Here is a 17,478-nt window from a genome sequence, read left to right as displayed (position 1 = left end):
TAGTTATAAAGAAACTAAAAAGAGCAATTTGCTTGTAGAATAAGTACCACTCATAAATGCCACAGGAGATGCCAACAAAACCATATGTTCCATATGTAGAGGGAAAAATTGAAGGATCCTGTGACTTCTGGACACTTCCATCTGGAACTTCGCAACAGGTTTCAACTATTACAGGAAGCAGCCAACATCTGGCAGCAGTGGACCCTATTCAAGCAGGTGGTAAATGAGAGTGCAGAGAAAAACAATTACACTTCTCTCTCCGCAAATACAGAAAAACCGCAAATAACTTTTTCATATGTTATTCGCTGTTTTCTATTAAAAACCATCATGAATATGGTGAAACCGCAAATAACATAGTGGGAGACCTGACCTGCTCCTGAAGGAGGCAAAACACGGTGAAGAAAAGTGCCTGGAATCAGCGATTTCTCTATGCAAGCTGATGTCATTTGAGGGGAGGAGCCAGCCAGCTAAAACCGTGAATAATCGAAACCGCAAATACGGAGGGAGACGTGTAGACATAGAGAAGGTATATGAAAAGTAGATTAGATAAACGAAGAAATCTAGGCCCTCTTCTATCAAACTGCAATAGCAGTTTTTAGTGTGGGGAGCCGCTCTGAATGACTCGTGCTGCCCCCGACACTCATTGAGTTCCTACGAGTGTCGGGAGCAGCGCGGGTCATTCAGCGTGGCTCCCCGCGCTAAAAAACTGCTATCACAGTTTGATAAAAGAGAGCCCTAGTAATAGATGAAAGAAGGCAAAAAAAAAAAAGAAAGAAAGAAAGAAAACAGGCAAAGATATCACAGGTAAAAAAGGAAGAACAAAGATACCAAATGTTTGACTGAAAAGTCAAAAGAAGTTGTAGGACCAACAAACAAAGAATGGTTTGAGAACAGAAGTGCAGAGGCACAGAGTGTGAAGACTCAAGATATCGGTTTGAAAGAACTATCTGGCGCAAAAAGAAACCTCAAGGTTCCCAACATGAAGAAAACTAGAAAAATTATAATTACAAATGAAGAACCAAATGCCAAATGGGTAGGAACATTTTATGGAAACATGAAGACACATTAGGATATTTTTCATTGGCCATGGAGGTATTAGCTCTGATGCTCATAGGCATTCTATCTTAGATAACATCTAAGCTTTTACCACAGATATAAAAGCCTATCTGGTAACCCTATCTATGCAGAAAATGTATTGTGCAGTCTGTGCCTGTTCTCCCTCCCATAATCCTTCGGTTCCCATACCCAAACATTGCGCAGTCCACACTCATTCTCTGCCTATTCTGTAATTCGCTTCATTCTGCAATTCGCCTTATTGTCCAGCTCTATTCCAAAATTTGCAGATTATCCAGCTTTATTCCTTGGGTTGCATATAAAAGAGACCTATACTACATACTTCGGGACAGTAAGGGAATTTTTTAAGTACCTTCTTACTTCTTATTTATAATCTTAATGTATATTTTCTTCAAACCGCTTAGAACCTAACGGATGTAGCGGTATATAAGAAATAAATTACATTACATTACATTACTTAAGATTCATATTTTCCTTTTATCTATTCCTTATGTAATAAGTTGTACCCTCACTTCCTGCATTCTGTAATTCACTGATTGTCCAGCCTTCTTCGCTGTGAACCGCCTAGAAGTCATTCCACTGTGGCGGTATAAAAGAATAAAGTTATTATTATTAATGCATGGGTTTGATGGATGCTGCCTAAAAAGGCTATATAAAAGCAATTCACATACAGGAATATGGTTCCAGGACAGAAAAATGTGGTACATAAACCACTTGTTGACCTGTTGATCTTCACATAAAACTTGGACTGATGAAAAATTTCATCAAAGTGATGAACAAGAAAAACAAAGATTTTCTTTATCTAAGATAGATGTTTCCAAGATTAAGGAAGGCATTTTTGCCAGTCCACAGATCAGAAACATCATCAATGATGAGAGATTTGAAGGTCCGTTAGTTGGGCCAGCGAAAATTGCCTGGAAAACATTCAAGGATGTTGTTGAGAATTTTCCTGGCAGTTACAGAGCACGAAACTATATTCAACTGGTTGACAAACTTCTTAGAACATGCAAAACCACGAAGTGCAACATGTCACTGAAGATGCACATTCTACATTCACACTTCTTCCCCGTAAATCTTGATGCAGTAAGCGACAACCATGGTGAAAGGTTTCACCAGGACATTGTCACTATAGAAAAAAAAAAAAGATATCAGGGTAACTGGAATCCATCAATGCTTGCTGACCATTGTTGGACACTGGAACGAGACCGGACACTGAATACAAACGAAAATCAGCAGGAAAGCACTTAGCCACGATGAACTATCACAGCATATCAGAAACTTTGTGCATTAAAACATGTTAGTTATAGTCAATTAAAGATACCATTGTGTTTCTCAAAATTCTTACATGATACAGTCATTGTGCTTATTTTGAAGGGGTTTATCATAACTACCAGATTGTTTTAAGAAAGCAAAACTTTTGGAAAAATTGTTGTCCAACGCTTCCTCACAGAAGCACATTTTGCACAATATATTCTTGTTATGATTGTTATAGTAATGAGCTGCTTTGCATACATTTACATGCAGTGCAACTCATTACATTTACGAGCTAGAAGTTTCCTCATTAATATTGGGGAAATAGGCTTATTAATGTGTCTCAGCCACACTATGCGGAGACCATGTTTTGGATGAGAAGACAGTAGAGGCTCCATGTCATGTCATCAATATTTTCAACATTGCGTTGGAACAGTCAAACAACAAGGCTACATTAGGCTGCGTTTATTCTAGCATGTTCACCACCCCCTTGACAGCCGAGACAGCAACTAATTTTTTTTGCAGCGAGCAAATCAAATGACAGCAGCTTCATGCTACCAAGAAGTTTTTGTCTAGCTTACAGTTCAGTAGCCACAAAGCACCGATTTTCCACACTGCATAGTAAAGTGTTAACAGGAATACAAATTTCATATACTTGGAAATATAGAGGGCCATTTTCGATATGATGTCTAAACCCGAGTTAGACATTTTCAGAAGTGCGTACAAAAATCAGGTAGAGAAAATGGCCGTTTTCAAAACAGCAAAATGGGTTTTTTTAAAATGCAAATCACAACAAAACATTTTCACCAAATAATGCAATGGATGGAATCTTCGCCAAGACCAGCAAACACAAACCAATCTTAGCCTTCACTCACCTTCCTGGTTTAGACACTTGTGCAATTTCAGGGATCAGCTCAGACTACAGCTCCCACAATGCACTTCATTCACCTTCTTGGTTTAGGCACTTGTGCAGTTTCAGGGATCAGCTCAGACTACATCTCCCACAATGCACTTCATTCACCTTCCTGGTTTAGGCACTTGTGCAGTTTCAGAGATCAGCTCAGACTAGAGCTCCCACAATGCACTTCATTCACCTTCCTGGTTTAGGCACTTGTGCAGTTTCAAGGATCAGCTCAGACTACAGCTCCCACAATGCACTTCATTCACCTTCCTGGTTTAGACACTTGTGCAGTTTCAGGGATCATCTCAGACTACAGCTCCCACAATGCACTTCATTCACCTTCCTGGTTTAGGCACTTGTGCAGTTTCAGGGATCAGCTCAGACTACAGCTCCCACAATGCACTTCATTCACCTTCCTGGTTTAGGCAGCTGTGCAGTTCATTAGCAAATTCAATATTTCATTCTGTTATGCATGCTTTTCTCAATAACAAACATCACAGTTCAGAAGGCAAACTTTTTCCAAACAGAGTGAGGCTTCCAGTAGTCTAATACTCTCCGCGGTCCAGCCAGCATGGTGGAGCGGAAGGTAGAAAAACCACCAGAAGAAAACACAATTTAAGTTTCATCCTTGCCTTTAAGCTGTAGTCTGCATTGCTCAGACCCACTCCATGAGTTCTGGCCCCATTTCAGCCTCCCACTCACTGGGTTCCTGCTGCATTGGCTCCCCTTGGATGTTCAGATCAGAAACCTGCATAGTCTTCTCTGGTAGCTCTTCCTTTGCTACATCAGGAAGGACATTGGAAGCAAGTGTGCTGGATAACTCCTCCCCCTCTGAATCCTCTGAGCTGAATTTAAGTTCCTGGCTTCTAAGGGCTTGCCCTGACTCATCATAGTAACATAGTAACATAGTAGATGACGGCAGATAAAGACCCGAATGGTCCATCCAGTCTGCCCAACCTGATTCAATTTAAATTTTTTTTTTTTTTTTTCTTCTTAGCTATTTCTGGGCGAGAATCCAAAGCTTTACCCGGTACTGTGCTTGGGTTCCAACTGTCGAAATCTCTGTTAAGACTTACTCCAGCCCATCTACACCCTCCCAGCCATTGAAGCCCTCCCCTGCCCATCCTCCTCCAAACGGCCATGATGTCAGAGAAAGGGCGGGACCGCCGGAAGAGGAAGCAGCGCAGACGCAGGGCTCAGAGAAGGGGCGGGACCGCCGGCAGATGAAGCAGCGGGACAACGGTAGGCAGCTTCTCCATGATGGGGGGGGGAGGAGGTTGTGGGGGTGCGTGCGGTCCTTCAGGGTGAGGGTGCGGGTGCGGGTGCGAGTGTGAGCGGTCTGTCAGGGTGGGGGTGCGAGCGGTCCTGCGGGGGGGGGGGGGTGAATCGGACGTCGGAGGGTGGGCATCAGGCTTTCAGGGTGGGGACAGGACTTCAAGGGGGGACAGGACTTCAAGGGGGAGAGGAGAGTCGGGGCGGACGAAAGGAGAGTCGGGGCGGCGAGAGGAGAGTCGGGGCGGCATGTGCGGTATAAGGGTGTGCGCGCTATATAAAAATTTCTTTACATAAATTACAGTTTCCCGCGCGCTATACCTGTGTGCGCGTTTTACACGGGTGCGCGGTATATGAGTGAAAATACGGTAAGTCACAGATACTAAGAGGGACCTTTTTGAAAAATGTCCAGTTCAGAACTGGAACGCTTACATTATTATAGCCATTTTGGAACAGGAAAAATATCTGGGTTTCCATTTTGAAAATGGCTCTAATATAGACAAACAGTCAAATCTCGGTATGCGAGTGTTTTGCAAGACGAGCAAAGCACCCCTGCAAACTTTGACTCGCAAACCGAGCATTGACTTGATATGCGAACCCCCCCCCTCCACCGCCCAAGGCCCAAACCCTTACCTCAAGCGGACAGGACACCGGCACGCAGCGCCAACCCACAGGACCTGCCGGTGCCAAAAGAGGCTGCCGCTGATCTCTGCTGGGCTGCTGCGGAGCCTTGACCATTTGCGCATGCTCAAGGCCGTCTGGCTCCCACTGTCTCCGAGATTCTCGTGAGATCAGCGGCAGGCGGGGCAGGCTCTTTCGGCACCAGCAAGTCCTGTGGATTGGTGATGCACGCTGGTGTCCTGTCGGCTCGAGGTAAGGGTTTGGGTCACAGGGGAGGGGGGGCGGTGAAGCCAGTTCCCGGGGGTGGGGTGGAAGCTTGCCAGTGGCCTTGGGGGAGGGGTCTTTTGGGGATGTGATAGGGTGGGGTGGAAGCGCGCCAGTGGATTCGGGGGGGAGGGGTATTTTGGGGATGTGGAACGAATCATTCAAGTTTCCCTTACTTTGTATTCTTCTGGAACGAATTATGCTCGCAAACCAAGGATCCACTGTATTTGCACAAAAGACATCTCATTGAATTGAAATACAGATGCTTTGGTAAGAAAAAGTTTCTATATGTTGTGGAAATTAATAATAATAATAACAGTTTATATACCACAGGACCGTGAAGTTCTATGCGGTTTACAATTTTTAGAAATGTTACAGATTAAATTACAGACTATTAGACCATATTTTGATGTTTCTTCTTTTAGACCGTTGGTACACTCATTAATTCTAAGCGTTTTGGATTACTGTAATATAATTTATAATATAGGTTATCAGAAAAATCTTCGTAGACTCCACATCATGCCAAATACAGCAGTCCGATTAATTTTCAATTTGGAAAAATCAGATCATGTCACACCTTATTGCCAAAGATTACATTGGTTACCAGTCGAGGCCAGAGTCAGATTTAAGTTTGGTTGTATATGCTATAAAGCAGGGGTGTCCAATGACGGTCCTCGAGGGCCGCAATCCAGTCGGGTTTTCAGGATTTCCCCAATGAATATGTATGAGATCTATTAGCCTACCATGAAAGCAGTGCATGCAAATAGATCTCAGGCATATTCATTGGGGAAATCCTGAAAACCCGACTGGATTGCGGCCCTCGAGGACCGACATTGGACACCCCTGCTATAAAGTCTTACATGGTTTAGCGCCTGATTATCTTGTGGTAAAGAGGCGTTTATACAAGAGCTATTTTCAGGCAGCTTCTTGTGATAAAGAGTTTGAAAATCTGTGTTAGCTCTGTCCCTTACCAGCAGTTCAGGAAATTATTGAAAACCTACTCATTTAAGACATTTTAGTAATTTCTAGGTCATTTCTTTTTGTTATTGGCACTGTTTCAATTTTCTTTTGTAAACCGCATAGAACTCCTAAGGTACTGCAGTATATAAATACATTTTTATGTTATGTTACATTACAAAGGAGCCATTGTCTAAAGCAGTGTTTTTCAACCGCTGTTCCGCGGCACACTAGTGTGCCGCGAGATGTTGCCTGGTGTGCCGTACGGTCAGGGCCGCCATCAGGGCAGTACCACCAGTCTAGGGAGAGGGGCGGTCCGCCCCACGTGGACAGGAGAGAGCTGGACGGGGGACCCGCGGAGTTCAATACATCTCGAGCCGCGAGGCTCGTCTTCTGTTCTTGCCTGCCCTGCAGCTAACATATAGCCGATCGCAAGCGTTCCCCGATGTCAGCGCTGACGTCGGAGGGAGGGCTTAAGCAAAGCCTGCCCTCCGACGTTAGCGCTGACGTCGGAGAATACTTCCGTTCGGCTATTTGTGCGCAGCAGGGCAGGCAGGAAGCAGAAGACAAGCCTCGCGGCTTGAGCTTCGTTTTGCTGAGAAAGTAGCAAAGACGGGCTGGGAGGCAAACACGGAACACAAAAGGGGGGAGGGAGTGCGTTTTGGACACAAGGCATGAACTTGGGAGAGAGGAAGGGAGGGAAAGAGATGCTGAGGTGGGGGAGGGAATGGGTTTTTGGACACAGAAGAAATGGACTTGGGAGAGAGGAAGGGAGGGAAAGAGATGCTGAGGTGGGGGAGGGAATGAGTGTTTGGACACAGAAGGCATGGACTTTGGAGAGAGGAAGGGAGGGAAAGAGATGGTTGTGTACACAGGGAATAGAAGAAAGGAGAATTTTTGGTCATAGGGAGGGAGTGAGGTACAGATAGTGGCATACCAGGGTGGGGGGGGCGGTCTGCCCCACCCCGGGTTTACGTCCCAAGGGGGTGCACAGCTGGCCACCCTCCAGTGTTGTCCCTAGGCCGGCAAACTGCGGCTCTTTAGCCACTTGAGTGCCACCGCTGCCAACAGTGTTGTTGGCGGTGGCAGCATTATAAAATACTTTCTTTGTGTTTATTTGATTCCTATTCAAGAGAATTACTTTATATATAGTCAATATAGGCACAGAGTTAAATTTTTTAACATTTTCTAATGGTGGTGTGCCTCGTGATTTTTTTCATGAAACAAGTGTGCCTTTGCCCAAAAAAGGTTGAAAAACACTGGTCTAAGGTAAGCAGTCCAAATTGTAAATGCCAATTATAACGTCTGTCTACCATCAATAGACATCCCTGGTGGTCAGTGCGGTAGACTTTAAACAATGGCACCCAGGTACACTTCCCACTGTAACTTCCTTATTTTGTTTTCTGAGTCCTCCAGCGTAAAAATAACCCTCCTGTTCCTAACTACACCATTACAATCAATCAGTTTCCACCCTCAGGGGTCTCCTGTATTTACAGTAGGTAATTGGGTGGGTTTGGAGGGCTCACAATTTCCACTGCAAATGTACTTGGGGGAGTGGAATTTGAACCTGGATCCCCTTGTACACACAATCTACTGCACTAACACTAGGCTACGCCTGTGAGCTGCTTGCTGGGTATGCCCATAATACCTGATGCTGACAAAATACCTGGTATTTTATTTATTTAAAAATATATGGCCTGCATAGCCACCAATTCTATAATAAAAGTAAAACAGATAACATACTATCGGCAGCATAAACCATGAGGTACAACAAGTAACGTACCAACGACAACAGAAACCATAGCTACAACTAAACTAAACCTTAAGCTTATATACCGCATCTTCTCTATAAGAATACAAATCCTTCCTGGATAGAACCTTCATGTTCCAAGCGAATAGACAACAAGTCTGGTTGCGAAACTGCATAAATGAACCCAAACTGACTTACAATGCATTCCGAAAAGCAATAAAAACCGCCCTATTCGACAAATTCATTGACTAAAACAGACACCCTTAAACTAAACAAACCCCCCGTAAACGCTATTCAATCTCCCAGGAAGCTCCAATTTTCATGTATTCTTTACTTATGGAACTTAAATTAGTATGTACCTTGTTTATATAACTTTTCTATTTTAGGTTCCTTATCATTCGCTGACTGTCCAGCCTTCTTTCAATGTGAACCGCCTAGAAGTCGCCTGACTATGGCGGTATAGAAAAATAAAGTTATTATTATTAATATTATTATTAAGAATAGAGCTCGACACGGTTTACAGCAAATAAATTTTTTAAAAAATACAATAGGAATAGGGATAATATAGAAGGAAACAAAGATCACAATTTTGAAAAAAGCCAAATTTTCAGATGTTTATGAAACGATTGGAGAGAGCCCTGATCACGCAACTGGACAGGAAAATTATTCCAGAGCTCAGTAATTTTGAAAAGAAGAAACTTCCCTAGTTTTCCAGTATAGATGATGCCTTTCAGCGTAGGAAAGGATAATTTAAGTTCTTGTAGAATTCCAAAATAGATCTTGTAGAATTCCAAAACAGAGGAAGGACGAAAGGAAAGATGCCATGCAAGATCTTAAATGTACAGCAAGCACATTCGAAATAGACTCTAGAAATAATTGGAAGCCAGTTAAGTTTTAGCAAAAGCAGAGAAACATGTTCAAATTTACTTTTTGCAAAGATCAGCCTAGCCACAGTATTCTGGATCAACTGAAGTCTTTGAAGACTTTTCTTAGTCAGGCTTAAGAAGACCGCGTTACAATAATCCAACCTCAAAAGAATAATTGATTGTACAAGAACAGAAAAATCTTGTTGTTAAAAGGATCTCACTTTCCTCAACATATGGAGATTAAAAAAACATTTTTTCACCAGAGAATTAAGATGGTCATTGAAAGAAAGTGGTGAGTCTAAAATGACCATCTTAATTCTCTGGTGAGAAAATGTTTTTTTAATCTCCATATGTTGAGGAAAGTGAGATCCTGTTTCCATCAACAACATTTTTTCTGTTCTTGTCCCTCTCCCACTCCCCCATTTCTTATGGGGGGAATGGGAGAGGGACAGCATCCATTGAGGATTAAGGAGGGGTCATGCCTTAATCCATCCAGCGGTCAGGGCACTTTTTTAAAAAAGTTTGGATATGATTGAAACAGATCATAGAAACATAGAAATAGACAGCAGATAAGGGCCACGGCCCATCAAGTCTGCCCACCTCAATTGACCCTCTCTATCTATCTTTGCAAATAGATCCCACATGTCTATCCCATTCGGCCTTAAAATCTGGCACGCTGCTGGCCTCAATGACCTGAAGTGGAAGACTATTCCAGAGATCAACAACCCTTTCAGTGAAGAAGAACTTCCTAGTGTCACCGTGCAGTTACCCGCCCCTGATTTTCCACGGATGCCCCTTTGTTGCCGCGGGACCCTTGAAAATGAAGATATCTTCTTCCACCTCAATGCGGCCCGTGAGATACTTGAATGTCTCGATCATATCTCCCCTCTCTCTACGTTCTTCGAGTGAGTAGAGCTGTAACTTCCCTAACCGCTCCTCATATGGGAGATCCTTGAGTCCTGAGACCATCCTGGTGGCCATTCTCTGGACTGATTCCAGTCTCAGCACATCCTTGCGGTAATGCGGCCTCCAGAATTGCACACAGTATACCATGGATCTAGATAAAAAGATTCTTCTTTTTAGATTTGGATGTGTCTTCCTGGAAGATATCCTAATTCTGGGACTACCCTAGTCCCATCCAAACCATAATCACAACATGTCTCCTTGCTATTTGGATGAACTCCAAATTCTGTCTGTTTAAAAATTATGCGCACAGATCTGTACGCGTAACTTTGGTCACACAATACAGAATCTGGCACATAGTGAGTGCAAACAGGCAAATCACTCCAAAATGCTTCAACATGTTTTCTAGTAAGCCTTTTTGGGTGCTCCAACTGCATGCTAGGCTTAATGCCCTTTAGCAAAAAGGGTCCTTTAATTTATTTATTTAGGAATAATCAGTGTTCAATCCTACATAGACATTCAGACATTCAAATTATTTAAAAAAAAAAAGGCTTCTTGGTTTTCACCTAACTCCCAGTACAGCATACATTCTAGGGAACAAATATTTAAACATTTCAGTAATATGTAAATGGCCATATATATATACAGGACGTTACACTGCGTCAATGACAGAATGACAGCTTGAGGAACAGTTGATTGCAACTCCAATACGAGACTCTGAGTCACTTACACACTGGAACTTATCCTTCAAAGAATGATGAAAACCAGTTCAGGGCTCTGCTTCTGACACCATGATCTGGTAGTCAACAGGATAATATATTATGGTCTACGGTGTCAAAGGTGGAAAAAAAGATCCAGAAAAATGATAACATAATCAGACCCTACATCCAAGGTTCCGTGCAAATCATCCGCTAAGGAGACTATATCCAGCTCAAAATTTAAACATGGTTTCTATTTAAATGATCTATAGATTTCAGAACCATAGCCCTTTCTTTTTGCAAATCACTTTGAATGAGGTGGGTTGGTTTGGGGTTTTTTTCCAGGAAGACAGTACAGTATATTAAATGTTGGGTATTATTAAGAAGGGTATTACGACCAGAACAAAAGAAGTCATCCTGCAGTTGTACCGGGCAATGGTGCGCCCGCACCTGGAGTACTGTGTTCAGTATTGGTCACCGTACCTTAAGAAGGATATGGCAATACTTGAGAGGGTCCAGAGGAGAGCGACACAAATGATTAAGGGCATGGAAAACCTTTCATACACTGAAAGATTGGAGAGGCTGGGGCTCTTCTCCCTGGAAAAGCGGAGACTCAGAGGAGACATGATAGAGACCTACAAAATCATGAAGGGCATAGAGAAAGTAGAGAGGGATAGATTCTTCAAACTTTCAAAACATATAAGAACAAGAGGGCATTCGGAAAAATTGGAAGGGGATAGATTCAAAACAAATGCTAGGAAGTTTTTCTTTACCCAGCGTGTGGTGGACACCTGGAATGCACTTCCAGAGGACGTAATAGGACAGAGTACGGTACTGGATTTCAAGAAAGGATTGGACGATTTCCTGCTGGAAAAAGGGATAGAGGGGTATAGCTAGGGAGCTACTGCGCAGGTCCTGGACCTGTTGGGCCGCCACGTCAGCGGACTGCTGGGCATGATGGACCTCGGGTCTGACCCAGTGGAGGCATTGCTTATGTTCTTATAAATTAATTAATTAATTAATTAATTAATTAAATTTCTCGTATAAGGAACATGAGAAACGCTAGAGATCCTGCTTCCTTGCCTCTTACTCCTCAAATGCCCATAATATCTGATGCTGTCAAAGTGCCTGGTTTTTTTAGTTATTTATTTATTTATTTAAAAATTTATAGCCCGCATATCCACAATTCTATCATAAAATAATTCTATAATTTAAGAATTTATAGCCCACATATCCACCAATTCAATAATAAAAGTATAATATAATAATTCTATAATTACATTACATTAGAGATTTCTATTCCGCCATTGCCTTGTGGTTCAAGGCGGATTACAAAAGAATTACAAAAAGCGAATTACATGAAGAAGATATCTGGTAATTTCTAGAGGAGATAAAGAGTAGATGAGGTTGTTTTGGGGAGTTGGAAAGGTATTATAAGTGGTATAGGGAGGTGGGAAGGAGCTAGCGTTATTAAGTCGTTTGCAGGAATTTCTTGAAAAGTAGAGTCTTTATTTCTTTTCTGAATGTTTTGTAGTCTGGGGTCATAATCAGTAGATTGGAGATTTGGTTGTCGAGTTTTGCTGCTTGTGTGGCTAGGAGACCATCATATAGTTTTGTCCGTTTGATTTCTTTGATTGGGGGGTGCATGAATGGAGTGTGGGTTTTCCTATGTAGTTGATGTAGGTTGGGCTGTCGCCGTTTATGGTTTTAAATAATAAACAGTAGAATTTGAATAGTATTCTTGCTGGAACAGGGAGCTAGTATGAGTTGAGGTATGCCTTTGTGATGTGGTAATGTATATAATATAATGCCTCTCTCTCAAAATCCACTACTGTAGTACTTACTGGCTATTGGTATGTAGCCTTCAATGGAGTACATCATCTGTTTAAGGCTATACTCCTAATAATCTAACTAAAGACCTGATCTTCTTCATCCATGGACCATTACCATCCTAGCAACATTCCAGGTATAAACTTCAGCTTGAAGGCCTTGGAGATCTGCAACAATCAGCTCAAGGGAAGCATCTTCTGTAGAGCCATATTTCCTGGATCCATCAGATGGGAGGGAGGGACATAAGGGCTGAATTCAGTTGCTCGTTTCCTTGGAACAGTATGTTTTTATGGTTTATTTGTCAATTTGATGTACTGCCTTTCCTACATGGAATAGCAAGGCAGTTTACAGTCAATTTAAAAAAATAAAATAAATGGAAAATAAAACCATTAAATAATGGGAAAGGCAGCAGGGTGAAAGACATATGAAGAGGTAAAGGGAGTCTGGTTCAATATATTCTTGGCACCTAATCGCCTCTGACCAACAGTCTAATGAAGGCTGTAATGAAAAGATGTGTCTTTAGAGCCATACAGAATTTTGGGTAGGTTAATTCTAATTGGGTTGAGGGTGGGTAGAACATTCCAGAGGGAGGGCACCTAGTAGATTCAAGTGTTACAGATTGAACTGGGGCATACTTGGTCGACAATCATTCAAAGACTGAGAAGTCTGGATGGTACGTATGGAGTAACAGCAGAGTAGGAAGAAAACCCAAAGTGTAGAGCTTTGTGCATCAGAATTAGCCTTTTAAATTTGATACAGTAACTGATTGAAAGCCAGTGATATTGGATGTACCGCAGTGTGACATAATTGAATCATGCTGCCTGTGCATGAACTTGAATAGAGGAATTCTGGATAGGAGGAATTTTATTTTTTCACTTGGAGAATAGTTAAGCTCTGGAACGCATTGCCAGAGGTTGTAGTAAGAGCGGTTAACGTAGCTGGTTTTAAGAAAGGTTTGGACAAGTTCCTGGAGGAAAAGTCCATAGTCTGTTATTGAGAATGACATGGGGGGAAGCCACTGCTTGCCCTGGATCGGTAGCATGAAATATTGCTACTCCTTGGGTTTTGGCCAGGTACTAGTGACCTGGATTGGCCACCATGAGAACGGGCTACTGGGCTTGATGGACCATTGGTCTGACCCAGTAAGGCTATTCTTATGTTCTTAAGTTGTGTGGTCATAAACATATAATTGGGGTAATTTTATAACTTTGATGCTCTCATGTACTGGATTTACCTGAACATGTCCTCTTTTTAGAGGACTGTCCAGATGTCTGGATGGATTTTGCAAAACCGGTACTTTATCCGGGTTTTGCACAGTCCTGGAACTTACAGAGCTTGAGGCCACTTCTGGAGGGCCTCTGAGCATGCACGAGTGTGATGTGATGACATCACACGCATACACACATGTATGTGACATCATCACATAGGCTACCATCTACTTTCTGTTACTGGTTGTTGATGAGGCTCCACTTGGAGTATTACATTCAGTTTTGGAGGCCATATCAGGTCAAGGATATAAAAAAGACTTGAAGCAGTCCAGTGGAAAGTGACAAAAAAATAGAAGGGGGTTTGAGCCAAAAGAAGTATGAGAAGAGACTGGAGAAGAGGAGGGACAGGGGTGATATGAAAGGTATTAATATAGGACCAAGTCTTGATAAAACTAGAGGATATAACTTGAGGTTGAGGGGTAGTAGACGTAGGAGTAATGCTAGAAAATTCTTTTTCACGGAGAGGGTGGTGGATACCTGGAATACCCTCCTGGGAGAGGTGATGGAGAGGAAAACTGATGGAATTCAAAAAAGTGTGGGATGAACACAAGAGGATGGATGATTAGAATATAAATGGGCTAACTTTCACAATCTGAATCCCACAAATTAGATGGTTTGGATAGACCGGCATGAGTTTCAACAGCAACTCTAAGAAATGGAAACTAAGGTCAGTACCGGGTAGACTTATAAGGTTTATGGCCAAGAAATAATAAAGAAAAAAAAAAAAAGACATTTCCACTTACGGAAATCATGAAATTGTGATTACAGGGCAGACGACACCAAACTATTTAATGGGGCTAAGACTAAAGAGGAATGCAAAGATTTACAAAGGGACCTGAACAAACTAGGGGAGTGGGCGATGAGATGGCAGATGAAGTTCAATGTAGAGAAATGTAAGGTCTTGCACGTGGGAAACAGAAACCCGAGGTACAGCTACACAATGGGAGGGCTGTTATTGAGTGAGAGTACCCAAGAAAGGGACATGGGGTAATAGTGTACAAGACAATGAAGCCGTCGGCACAATGCGCAGCGGCCGCTAAGAAAGCAAATAGAATGCTAGGTATAATCAAGAAGGGTATTACAACCAGAACGAAAGAAGTTATCCTGCCGTTGTATTGGGCAATGGTGCGCCCGCATCTGGAGTACTGCGTCCAATATTGGTCACCGTACCTAAAGAAGGTTATGGGTTCAGAAGAGAGTGACATGTTTGATTAAAGGTATGGAAAACCTTTCATATGCTGAAAGACTGGAGAAACTGGGGTTCTTTTCCCTGGAGAAGCAGAGACATAGAGGGGATATGATTGAGACTTATAAGATCATGAAGGGCATAGAGAAAGTGGAGAGGGACAGATTCTTCAAACTTTCGAAAACTATAAGAACAAAAGGGCATTTGGAAAAATTAAAAGGGGACAGATTCAGAACCAATGCTAGGAAGTTCTTCTTCACCCAACGGGTGGTGGACACCTGAAATGTGCTTCAAGAGGGTGTGATAGGACAGAGTACGGTATTGGAGTTCATGAAGGCATTGGACAACTTTCTGAAGGAAATGGGGATAGAAGGGTATAGATAGAGGTCTGGACCTGATGGGCCGCCACGTGAGCGGACTGCTGGGCATGATGGACCTCTGGTCTGACCCAGCAGAGGCACTGCTTATGTTCTTATGCTCTTATCTGCCGTCATTTACTGTTATAAATAATGGCAGCTCAAGTATTTCCCTCTCTACTTCATCACCTAGTTGGTCAGAGTTTCCAACTCCTTCATTATTATATAAATATATAACAGATCCAGCTGCCTACCCACAAAAGGCCTTAATATCTCAAAATCTTGTTAACATCGTTACCAATTGCCATCGGATAGATTGAGATAAAGTATATACAGATGAGCGATTTGCCCTATGCAAGCGCTGCTTTGTACCTTTAATGGAGAAGAACCAGTGTCCGTCTCACATGGCAGTTTTCGAAAGACGGATCCGACCCGCGACCCTGAAAGTATTTGAGGGGAGATGTAGAAGTGTAATGGAGACACCAATTAAGCAAAACGCTAAATGCAAACAAGCATCCTTCTACTTTAGTCCAATAATGTTTGGCAAGCACCTCGGTCATGGTTGCACAACAGTTAATGTGAGATGAGCAGAAGAGAAAGGTAATTTACTGCATGAGGTAGCACAGTGTTATGGTCTACTCAGCCGCGTAAATGCTTATTTCACCTCAATCACAGCACGCTGCCAGAGAGAGGTTGACTTGAGCCGCTGACTGTTGTTATATGCATGTAGGTTACAAAGGCAGTTGGCAGGATTTGTGTCCTTAGGTGTCAGAGCGATGTGTCAACCTTTCTGACTCCTTCTTATCACTGGGACAGAGGGGTGATAGTGTCTGACGCCATTTAGGAAAGAAAGCCCTTCAAATGTGAATGACTGTAGGAGCATAAGATGAAGATTTCCAGGAACACAAATGAAGAGCTTTCCAAAAACCGAAATAAACTTATACTCCTTTCTCTGGTTTTGCAGTCCCCTACTCCCTCTTATCTTGTTACACTTTCCTTTTCTGTCCAACTACAAAATTAATAAGATTGCTGATTTTAAAAAATGACCATGCATTGTGATAGTGGGAAAAAAATTTTTTTCTTTTTCTTAATCCCCCCAAATAAGCCCAAATACTGCAAACTATAGGTCCCATACAAAGATAATTTGTCAGGGAATTAGCAATTTTCAATGATCCACTTGTGTTCAGTATTTCTAAATAACTGTTTGTGCCTCTCAGTGGCGTACCAAAGGGGAGGGCGGACCACCCCGGGTGCAAGCCAAGAGGGGGGTGTTCCCAGCCTTGGAGTCATGGTTTGGGAACTTCTCTTCTCACGGCCCGGTCCCAAGGCTCTGGGTAGTCCCCGTGGCCCAGCATGCTCCCAGCCTTCTCTCCTGTCCGATGGTCCTTTACCTTCCATGAAGCTGAAAAAACTGCCGGCCTCAGCAGTGATTCAGCTACGTCGTCCGGGGCTCCCCTTCCTGCTTTCCGCGTCTGCCAATAACGCAACTTCCTGTTTCCGCCCGGGTGGATTGCGGCAGAGGCAGACAAGGAAAGCAGGAAGGGGAACCACGGAAGGTAAAGGGCCATCGGACAGGAGAGAAGGCTGGGAACATGCTGGGCCACGGGGACTATCCAGAGCCTTGGCACCGGGCCTTGAGAAGGGAAGTTCTCGGTCCATAACTCTCAGGCCGGGAACACCCCTCTCATAGCTTGCACCTGGGGGAACATTACTAAAAATATTCTTTTTACATGGGGGGGGGTCAAAATGATGGCAGGGGTGTCAAAAAACAATGGGCCCCGGGTGTCACATACCCTAGGTAAGCCACTGGTGCCTCTCACTCTTCCGTTCACGCTCAGCACCACAGATTTGACAGAAGTCCAATAAAAGTGGTTCTTTTCTCCACCCACATCTCTTCTGTCTGAGTTGTCCTATAAGAAAATACACTGATTTCTTTACTTCCTGGGCTAAAGAAACCAGTAGATGACAATGCATAACAGTGGTGTTTCAAAGCAAGGCCTGCAGGAACAGGGGCATCCCCTAGGAACCTCTACGGAGACTATCCCTCCTCTCCCCTATCTGGCATCTCTCCATGTCTTCCTCCTCCCTCCCCCAATCCCCTCCCATGGTCATTCAACCACTTGCATGTCTTCCCCAGCAGTGATTAAAACAGACTGGGGGCCTTCCTTCTGACTGAAATACCATCTTCAATAATGTGCTTCTACATAAAAGCATCAATGGAAGGTCCTTCCAAAGCTCCAGTTGTTTCCATATCCTTACCACTGCCAAGCTCACATTTAAT

At 43.1% G+C, this 17,478-nt stretch overlaps 1 protein-coding gene across 3 annotated transcripts in view; it reads right to left on the bottom strand.

The window, feature by feature from the left end:
• The window catches only part of NTRK3 (neurotrophic receptor tyrosine kinase 3), a 1,004,345-nt gene extending 1,000,328 nt beyond the window's left edge, over positions 1-4,017 (bottom strand). For all 3 annotated transcript variants that reach the window (XM_033920393.1, XM_033920395.1, XM_033920396.1), the window contains exon 1: positions 3,201-4,017. The gene's annotated coding sequence lies outside the window, so the exon portion shown is untranslated. The remainder of the gene's footprint in view (positions 1-3,200) is intronic.
• Positions 4,018-17,478: the final 13,461 nt, after the last annotated feature.

This window comes from Geotrypetes seraphini, chromosome 14 (assembly GCF_902459505.1).
Source record: "Geotrypetes seraphini chromosome 14, aGeoSer1.1, whole genome shotgun sequence".
In the NCBI taxonomy this organism is placed as follows: Eukaryota; Metazoa; Chordata; class Amphibia; order Gymnophiona; family Dermophiidae; genus Geotrypetes; species Geotrypetes seraphini.
The sequence above is the reverse complement of the archived record's forward strand: the minus strand, read 5'-3'. Positions and strand labels throughout refer to the sequence as shown.